Genomic DNA, 10245 nt, shown 5'->3' with positions numbered 1-10245 from the left:
TATTTAGGGTGGCATATTCTGCACCCCAGTTTGCTTATGGATTCATCTATTGAAGGACATCCTGATTTCTTTAAGTGTTTAGCTATTATGAATAGAGCTGCTGTGCATAACTGCATGCTAGTTTTTGTTTGGAAACAGTTTTTCAAAGCAGTTGTCTAAATATTAGAAGTGTGGGGCGTGTGGGTGGCTCAGAAGGCTAAGCGTCTGCCTTTGGCTCACGTCATGATCCCCCCCAGCGGCCTGGGGTTGAGCCCCGCATCAGGTTCTCTGCTCAGTGGGGAGCCTGCTTCTTCCTCTGTCTCTGCCATTCCCTCCACTTGTGCTCTCTGGCTCTCTCTCTTTCTGTCAAATTAACAAAATCTTTTAAAAAATAAATAAATACCAGAAGTGTGATTGTGAGCTGTTAAGGTGAGACTTATTTAGCTTCAAAAAAAAAAAAAAAAAAACTGCCAAACTTGTTTCCACAGTGGCCACAGGGAGCATTTCCCCCAGTGGGAAGGAGCATTCGTGTCATTTGCCACCTTCCAACAATTGGTATTCTCATTTTTTGGAGTTTAGCATTTCTAAAAGGCGTGCAGCATTATCTCACTGCTGTTTAAATTTGTAATTTCCTAATGATAGAGAATGTCGAGCATATTTTTGCATGCTTATTTTGTATTGGTATGTCTTCTTTCTCCAAGCATTTGTTCAGATATTTATCCATTATCGATTAAGTTATTTCCTTTTTGTTGAGTTCTGAGAGTGTTTGTATATTTTGAATGCAGATCCTTTACCAGATATGTGTTTTGTGAATATTTTCTCCCCGTGTGTGGATTGTCTTTTAGTTTTCTGAGCAAGGTCTTTCACAGAGAAGTTTTAATTTTAGGAAGTTCATGTTATCAATTTTCTTCACTTGTGGACTGGCCTTTGGTGTTGTGTGTTAAAACTCCTCACCAAACCCAAGGTCATGTAGATTTTCCTTTATGTTTTCTTTTTGATATTTTGATAGTTTTGCATTTTAAATTTATCTACAATTTTGAATGAATTTTGGTAGAAGTTGTAAAGTTTCTACCTGCATTTGATTTAATTCCATATAGCTCCCAATTGATTTTTCCTATTTCTGGAGATGTCAGGGGATATTGGGCTCGATTCCAGTCTGAATTTCCAAAATTGGGCTAGACCCGGGGCGGTGACAGGTGTCTCCACTGAACTGAGCGCACCGCATCCTGCACTGCCTCCACCGCCCGCAGGGGGCGCCGGAGTCGGACCTACTCAGGACCCTCTGTGGAGGCCTGGGGTAGGATATGGGGCTGGGACCGTGGTGACAGGACCCGCTGGGGAGGACGTGGGGCCGCGTCCACACCGACAGGAGCCAGGCCTCCTCGGGACACCCCCCCCACCACCACCACCATCACGCTGGAGAAGAAAGTGAGGAGAAGCCTCCTGAGCCAGGACTGCTGAGGGGGTCCGTGTTCACAGGACCCCGCGGAGGAAGGGTGCACTGTGGAGGTTTGGGGGGACGTGGGGTCGCGTCCACACTGACAGGACCTGCAGTGGCGGATGTGGGTCCGTGTGTACACCGAGGAGAGCCCGGCCTCAGGACCCGCCCCAGGGGGAGAAGGTGAGGAGAAGCCGCCTGAGCGGGGACTGCTGAGGGGGTCCGTGCTCACAGGACCCCGCGGAGGAAGGGCGCACTGTGTAGACCGCTGGGTTTCCTTGACTTTGCGGTGACGTGGGGTCCCGCGCGGTGCTGCGCGCGGGGCTGTCGGGTCTTCCCTTTCTGGTCTCGGATCCGCTCCGCGGGTCTGCTGTCCCGCCTCTGTGTTTATGCGGACACGAATTCGGTTCCTGGGGTTTCTCAGGCAGTCTGCGGTCAGGGAGCAGCCGCCTGCCAGGGTGCTCGTGTTCCCTCAGCCTCCGCCCTGCGGGGTCTTCCCTGCGTCCACACCCGCCTCAGGGTTGTCGGCTCCGCGTCTGTGAGGACGCCGCTGGAAGTTCGGTAGCGGCAGCGGGGACTCTGTAGACGGCTTTGGGGAGAGGAGGTATTTTCACAGGATCGGTTCTTCCATGAGCGCAGAGTCTCTTCCCATCTCCGCGTGTCTCCCTCGATGTCTGTCGTCAGTGTCCTACAGGTTTCGGAGAACAGGTCCGTCACCTCCTTGGCTACATGTACTCCTAGGCATCTTGTTCTTTTGGATGGACGTGCGGATGAGGTCGGTCTCTGAATTTGTCTCCCCCCCGCTGGGGCGTAGAAACGCAGGTGATTTTTGATGTTGATTTCGTATCCTGCAAGTTGACTGAATTTCTCAATTCTGTTAACCTTGAACGAAAACTGCTGGTTATTTTACCAGCAAGAATGGGTTTTGGGACTAGCAGAGAATTGCCATCTGGGACCTGTAAGCTACCGCCACATCACAGGCAAGTGCGAGAAACAAAGGAAAGGGACGTTATTTCTAGGAGGAGGGGGAGGAAGTTGGGAGGGTTGTTTTGCAGGCAAGTCCACCGGAGGAAAGCAGGGGTTCGGGGGGTGATGGAGGTTTCTCACTGGCTGGGCTGCAGGGGTGGTGGATTTCGTGGAGGAAACGAAGCGTTCATCTTGCGCTTTGGGGCCTGTAGCTGATGGGTCTGCCCTGCGGAGGGTTCGCTGTTGGGTCTGTAGCTGACACCGAGGGGTCGGCCTCCCCTTCCAGACTCCCCTCCGGCATCCCCAGGCCACTTTGCTGAGGTTTCCCTGCATGCATGTTCACAGTTCCAGCCATTTTTCGGTGCAGCATTGTGGAAAATTGGAATTCCAAATCCCGCCGCTTCTGCACCCGAGAAACAGGGGCCACCGATAGAATCCTGCCATGAGTCTCCCGCTAACATGTGGCCTCCCGCAAGGGCGAGTGGCCTCTCCACGCTGGGTGAACCGAATCTGGGAGGGCTTGGCCTCCATCGCCAAGTTTGATGTCGTCTCTGCTTCTCTGGAGTGGTGCTGACCTGGTTGTTTGGGAGAGCGATTTCCTCTGTAGAGATCTGAAGCGTGCGGTAAACTTGTCGCTGCAGCACAAATGTCATTTCCTTACCCCATTTGCCACTTCACACGGGATACTTCGGTGTGTTTTACCCAAAACAGGGACACTCCCGTGGAACCACCACATAACCCCAAGTGAGGAAATCATTGCGGTTTCCACATTATAACCCAGACCACCGGCCCACCTCAACTGTCACCACCTGCCCGACTGTCTGAGATGTCTTTCTCCATTCTGATCTAGCTTTCTTTTTCTGGAACTGCTTCCGAGACTTTCCCTTATTTGGGTAACTTTGACAGATTTAAGCAAGATGGTTCTAATCTGAGTGGCTTTTTCTGTCTGGCTTCTGTCACTGGGGCTGTTTTCAATGTCCATCCATGCTGTGACATGTATCAGTCCTTCATTCACATAAATAACATCTACCACTGAAAACATGTCAGGTACACAGTTCTATGGCCTTAGCTGAGTTCCCACGGTTGTACATCATTCTCTAGAACTTTTTCACTCTCCCTGAGGGAGACTCTGTATGCGTTAAACACTAACTCCCCTTTGCCCTTGGCCCTGCTGCCACATTCTACTTTGCATCTCTGGATACTTCACGTAAGTGGAATCATACGGTATCTGTCCTGTGACTGGCTGATTTCACTCAGCGAAATGACTTCCAGGTTCAAGCCGTGCTGTAGCCTGTGTCAGAACTCCCTTCATTTTTAAGGCTGAATCATGTTCCATTGTGTGTATACCACATTTTGTTTATCCATTCATCTGTCAGTGGACACTGGGTTGCTTCCTCCTTTTGGCTGTTTTGAAAAATGCTGTCTGTATAAGGGAACATGAATACCTGCTCAAGTCTTTGCTTTCAATTCTTTTGGGTACATATGCTGAAGCGGAATTCTGTGTTAAATTTTTTGAAGAGCCATCATATTGTTTTCCACAGATGCACGATTTTACTTTATTCCTTTATATGGCATAACAATATTGCCATTTATGGATCTACCCCATTTTGTGTATCCATTCGTTGATGGACACTTGGGTTGCATCCACCTTTTGGTTATTGTGAAAAATGCTGCTATGGGTATTTGTGTGCATGTTGTTGGTTTTCTTTGAACAACTGTTTTCAGTTCCAGGAGTAGAATGGTTGAACTGTATGACAATCCTATTTTTGTCTTTTTGAGGAAATGCAAACTATTTTACATATAGGCTGCACCACCATTGTGCATTTCCCAAACAAGGTTAAAGGTTCCAGTTTTTCAACACCCTTGCCAACATCTGTTATTTTGTTTTCTTGATTATACTGATTCTAGTGTGTGTAAAAGGGTATGTCACTGTGGTCTAAATCTGCATGTAACACTGACTAATGACGTTTAACATCTTTTCGTGTGTTATTGATCATTTTTATGTCTTCTCTGGAGAACCGTTTATCCAAGTCCCTTGTCCATTTTTAAAATTTTGTTGTCCTTTGTTAATGAGTTGTAAAAGCACTTTGTATATTCTGGATAACAGACTCTTGCCAGCTAAATAATTTGCAATATTTTCTTCCATCCTGTGGGCTATCTTTAATGCACAAAGGTTTCTAATTTTGAAGAAATTAAATTTCTCTATGTTTTCTTTCCTCGCCTGTGATGTGGTGTCAGATCTAAAAGCATTGCTAAATCCAAGGTCATGAAGATTTATCCCCATTTATTTCTTCTAGAGTTTATAATTTTATCTCTTATATTTAAGCCTTTCACTTATTTTGAGTTAATGTTTATACGTGGTGTGAGTAAGTGTCCAGTTTCAATCCTCTGCACATGGATAACTAATTGTTTAGCACCTTTCATTGAAAAGACCATTCTCTCCTCAATGTAATTTTGTCCACCCATGTCAAAATTCAGCTGACCATAGATGAAGGGGTTTATTTCTGGGCTATCAGTTAAATCCAACTGATTTGTGTTCATACCTTTATGACAGTATCACAATGTTTTATTTGCTGTTGCCTTTTTTTTTATTATGTTCAATTAGCCAGCGTATGGTACATTAGTTTTTGATGTAGTGTTCAACGATTCATTAGTTGGCGTATAACACCCAGTGCTCATCACCACGTGCCCTCGTTAATACCCATCACCCGGTTACCCCATTCCCCCTACCCCCCCTTCCTTCTGTAACCCTCAATTTGTTTCCCGGAGTCCAGAGTCTCTCATGGTTTGTTTCCCTCTCTGACTTCTTCGGTTTTCCCTCCCTTCCCTTGTGGTCCTCCATGCTATTCCTTATGTTCCTCATAGGAGTGAAACCAGATGATAATTGTCTTTCTCTGCTTGACTTATTTCACTTAGCATAATACTTACTGTTGATTTGTATTAAAATTTGAAATCGGGAGGTATGAGCTTCCATCTTTGATTTTCTTTTTCAAGATAGTTTTGGCTATCTTGTGGTCCTTGATTTTCCATACGACCTTAGATTAGTTTATGTGTTTCCTTCCAGAGGCCTCTCTGAATTTTCCTGGGAAAAACACTGAATCTGCACTTTGCATTGTGTACTATTGCCGCCTTATCAATAGTACGTCTTTTCCTCACCATGGGGTGTCTTCACAATTATTAGGTTATTTAGGTTTTCTTTAATTTCAATCAGCAGTGTTCTGTAATTTTCAATGTACAAGACTTGCACCTTAATTACATTTATTCCTAAGTATGTTGTCAATGTTGATGTTACCGAAAGTGGAATTGTTCTCTTAAATTCCTTTTTGGATGATTCATTGCTAGTGTATACAGAGAAGAGAGATTTTTTTTTTAATTTTTTTTTTAATTTTTATTTATTTATTTGACAGATGAGAGAGATAGCCAGCGAGAGAGGGAACACAAGCAGGGGGAGTGGGAGAGGAAGAAGCAGGCTCCCAGCGGAGGAGCCCGATGTGGTACTCGATCCCGGAATGCCAGGATCACGCCCTGAGCCGAAGGCAGACGCTTAACGACTGAGCCACCCAGGCGCCCCCAGCGAAGAGAGATTTTGTGTATTGATATTTTGCCCTGTGACTTCGCTGAATTAGGTGACTAGCTGTAGTCACTTTTGGTGACTCTTTAGGAAGCTTTCTATATAAGATGTTATCATCTCTGCTCTCTGAATAAACATAGTTCTATTGTTGCCTTTCACACGTGGATGCCTTTTTTCTTGCCTCGTTTTTCTGGGTAGAACTTTCAGCACATTATTGAGCAAGAGGTAAAAGCTAGAATCCTGGCTTTGTTTGTGATTTCAGAGTAGAGTTGTCAATCTTCACAATTGAGCATATCTTTGCTGTAGGTATATTGAACAAATTACCCTTTGTCCTACTTTCTTGAGTGTTTAATCATGAACTGACATTGGGTTTTGGTTAGAAACTTTTCTGCATCAATTAACATAACCACATGTTTTTATGTAAAAAAATATCGTGGCATATAACATTGCTTGGATTCACTATGTTGAATAACCTTTGAAGTTTTGGTTAAAAGACACTTGCTGATGGTACACAATACACTTATGTCCTCTTGGTTTCATATAGAAGTTATTCTGATGGGGTTTCGTGTATCTGTTTTATAAAAGTTATAGGAATGTATTTTGCTGATTTTGAGATGATTTGATTTGGGTTGGTGTTAGTGGTTTAAAGAGCATTGGCTGGGACTACAGAAAGGATTATTCAGAGATTGGGGCTGGAGGGGTAGGGATAGATATATTTTCAGGGTAAGGAATAAAATTAAGGGTAAAGAGTTAAGGTTAGTTAGAGTTAAAGACAAAGGGTTAGGGGTTAGAGGTTAGAGAGTTAGGGGTTAGGGTTATGGTTGGGTTAGGGTTAGGTCTGAGGGTTAGGGTCTCCCTGTCCAGCACTGCACAGAGCCCATTCTCCTCCAGTAACCAGAGTGATCTTTTTGGAACATAACCTGTGAACCTCTCTGTGGTCTGCTCCCCACCTGCCTGTCTTCTCCAGCCTCACCTCTCCCATCACAGCCCCCAGCCCCTCATAGGCCCCCAGGTGTGTGGTTGTCCCACATGTGCCTCAGGCCTGACTCTAAGCCTTTGCATTCATTGTGCCCTCTGCCAGGACCACTCTTCTCTCTCCCTGCTTCATGTCTGTCTTCTCCCGCATTGGCTGGGCCCGGACTTGCCCCCTGAGGGGTGTGTGTAGTTGTCCCCTCTTTAAGTGTAGTCCCTGCCTTTCCTGTGTGAGCAATTTATTAACCTACCAGGTATGGGGAAGGTACAGGGAAGTAGCCCTACCTGGTGCCTGAGCAAAATAATCAGTCTTGGGGTGCTCACCATACTTGCTGATGATGGGGGAGCTGCTGTCCCCATGGTAGGGAGTTGCTGTTCCCATGGTAGGTAGCAGGTAGTCCTCTCCATGGGAGACCAGCCACATGAGTTGAGTTGGACAAGACTTCTGACTTCTTGGGACCAGGGAGATACAGACTTGGACCCAGAGGCTTACACCCTTGGATTCAAGGCTGGGGCCTAAGCAAGCCCTGTCTTCTTCCAGGGGTCCTGTTTCCCCTTCCCTGCCCCCAGGCTGCACCTGATTCCTGAGATAGGGGAGTTCAAGGTGACCCCTCCTAGGAATACCAGAGGTTGACCGAGGACCTTGTCAGCAGGATGCCCAGTAGCCTTCAAGGGAAGACCCCACAGGAGGTAGAGACAGCTCTGTGGGGGCCAGCCACAGCCCACTCAAAGTAAAGTGGGGCAGGTGGCTGGCCCTTCTGGTTCTACCCAGTCTGTAGGGCATAGAAACAAGGGCTGTGCCCAAAGGTGCTCCACTCCTGGCAGGTGGGGACAGGACCTGCAGGGGTTCAGTCAGGGGAGGGCATCTTCGGATGCCCCAGAGCTCAGCACTTGGGGAGTGTTCCTGGCTTCAGCATACTGACTGTGTTTCCAGCCTCGGAAGCCTCAAGCTCTCTGTTGTTCGATGGGGTACTGATGGCCCCCATCTCTGGGATCAGAAGGTAGGGAGGCCCCACTGGCAGATTTGCTCAGGACACACCAGAAGGTGGCTATTGCTTAAAGCACCTCAGGGCCTGCCCCTGTAAAGAAGGTGCACGTGTCCATGGCCCCCAGCTCTGGGGTTCTGCCACCAGCCTCTGGCAGTGACCCTCCTCCAGCCCTGTCCCCTGTCCCTGTAGCTACATGGTCTTCTTGGAGCTGTTCCTGCCAATGGCGGAGAAGCACTTCATGGTGGACACAGGGTCACCTACTATGTCTTCACCGACCAGCCAGCTGCCGGCCCCGTGTGCCACTCCGGGAGAGCCAGAGTGTGGTGGTCCTCAAGGTCCCTGGCGCCCCACCCTGGGAGGATCTGTCCATGCATCGCATGGCGATGGTCAGCCGCTCCTGGGAGCAGCGATTCCTCCGGGAGGTGGCTGACCTGGTGTGTGCAGACATGGACATGAAGTTCTGTGACCACATGGGCGTGGAGATCCTGTCCCCGCTCTTTGGCACCCAGCACCCCTGTTTCTATGGGTTGGCCCGCGAGAACTTCAGCTACAAGCACTGGACACAGTCCCAGGCGTACATCCCCAGGGACCAGAGCAACTTTTACTACATGGGGGCCTTTTTTGGGGGGTCAGAGGTGAAGGTTCACCGACTGACCTCGGCCTGTCAGCAGGTGATGATGGTCGACCAGGCCAGTGGGATTGAGGCCGTGTGGCCCAACGAGAGCCACCTGAACAGGTACCTGCTGGACCACAAGCCCTTCACGGTGCTGTCCCCGGAGGACCTGTGAGACCCGTGGCTGCTGGGCTGGCCCCGGGTCATGAAGAAGCTGATATTTGGGCTGACCCCAAGAATGACCAGGACATCTGGAACTCGTGAGGGGCTGCCCCCGTCTCGGTCAGGGGGTGCTGCTCTGAGCGGAGCTGTCAGAGCAGGTTCCTACTTCTGTCCCGTTGAGGGAGACTGTGGAGCCCAGCACTGCCCACACGGCGCGTCCAGGGCTCCCACCACACGGGCTCACGGGAGGCCTGCCTGGGGGCACAAGTTCCTCTCTTTGTGGTCGGTGCATTTTTATCACTTCTGGGTCATTTGCAGCTGTGAACGGCTCTAGTTTTATGTCAGATGTTTTTCTGTGTCAATGCCGGGCAGCCATCTTTAAAAAGAACAATTGAGGGAAAAAGTTTTCTCCTTGGTTCTAAACAGACACCGCCTGGTGGGGCTGGGAGCGGCCCTGCAGCAGCCGTGGAGCTAGAACAGGCCCTGGTGGGGTCTTCCCTCCCAGTACTCGTGCCGCGCTGCGGCCACGGGGCTTCAGGGTCAGGGGTGCGCAGAGCCACCTCTCAGAACCCCAGTCCCCTGACCACCAGAGGCCTCGGCCATGGCCACGAGCTCAGCTTGCAGGGGCACGGAGGCTTCTGGGTTATTCCCGGTTCCTGCCTTGCTTTTAAATGGCTGTTTCTGTGCTGGTGTTTGTGGAACGTGGGCACTGGCTCCGTCTGGATGCACGTCCTATTGGGATTCCTCACTTCCCACGGGAGGGCTTGTGCTTGTGGACTCTCCCTGGAACATCTGCCTGCACTGCGTCTTAGCAAGCATTTACTGAGTGCCTACTGTGAGCTCAGTCACCAGTAAGGGGCAGAGCGTGAGAGCGAGAACTAAGATATAGGATCCTGGCTCCTGGGCCCTCCTGGGACTGGCGATGGCCCCATCCTCTCACTCACTACTTTCCCGTTGTGGTGTAATGGACATAGAACTGATAGCGTTAAGCACGTTGAAGTGTAAAATTCAGTGGCAATAAGTACATTCACTATTCTGCACATGCCACCTCCAACCATCATAACTTCGTCATTATCCCAAACTGAACCTCTACCCAGGAGACCCTAACCCCCCATTCCCCCTCCCCAACCCCAGCACCCAGCAGCTCCTTCCACCTCTATGAACTGGAGTGCTCTCCGTCCCTCACAAGTGGGGTCCTCCAGTATTGGTCCTTTAGGGCCTGGGTTATTTCACATAACACAGTGGCCTCAAGCTCTGTCCCTATGAGTCTGGACCTGACCCACTTTTCCCTCAAAGGAGTGGCTCAGCCCTCTCCTGTCTAAGCCGAGCCTCCTCAGTCCCCTCTGCTCCCCTCATCTTCCTCCTCAGCCTGAATATGATCCCAGCCAATCTGCAGCTTTGAAAACCTGTTCAGTCCAGATGCCAGACACACACCCCGGGGCCTCGGGCCTCACCTACCCTTTCTGCCCACCTCAGGTGCCTGCCCCCCACACCAGCTGGCCACCTGCTCCTCCCACGGGTGTCCCCATCTCAGGAGAGGGAAACACCAGGTCCA

At 49.3% G+C, this 10245-nt stretch overlaps 1 pseudogene; it reads left to right on the top strand.

Annotated features, from left to right (window-relative positions):
- Window positions 1–1259: 1259 nt before the first annotated feature.
- LOC103661988 lies at window positions 1260–10030 on the top strand (annotated as a pseudogene).
- Window positions 10031–10245: the final 215 nt, after the last annotated feature.

Source organism: Ursus maritimus, unplaced genomic scaffold (assembly GCF_017311325.1).
Source record: "Ursus maritimus isolate PB19 unplaced genomic scaffold, ASM1731132v1 scaffold_7, whole genome shotgun sequence".
Lineage (NCBI taxonomy): Eukaryota > Metazoa > Chordata > Mammalia > Carnivora > Ursidae > Ursus > Ursus maritimus.
This window is presented reverse-complemented; position numbering and strand designations above follow the sequence as displayed.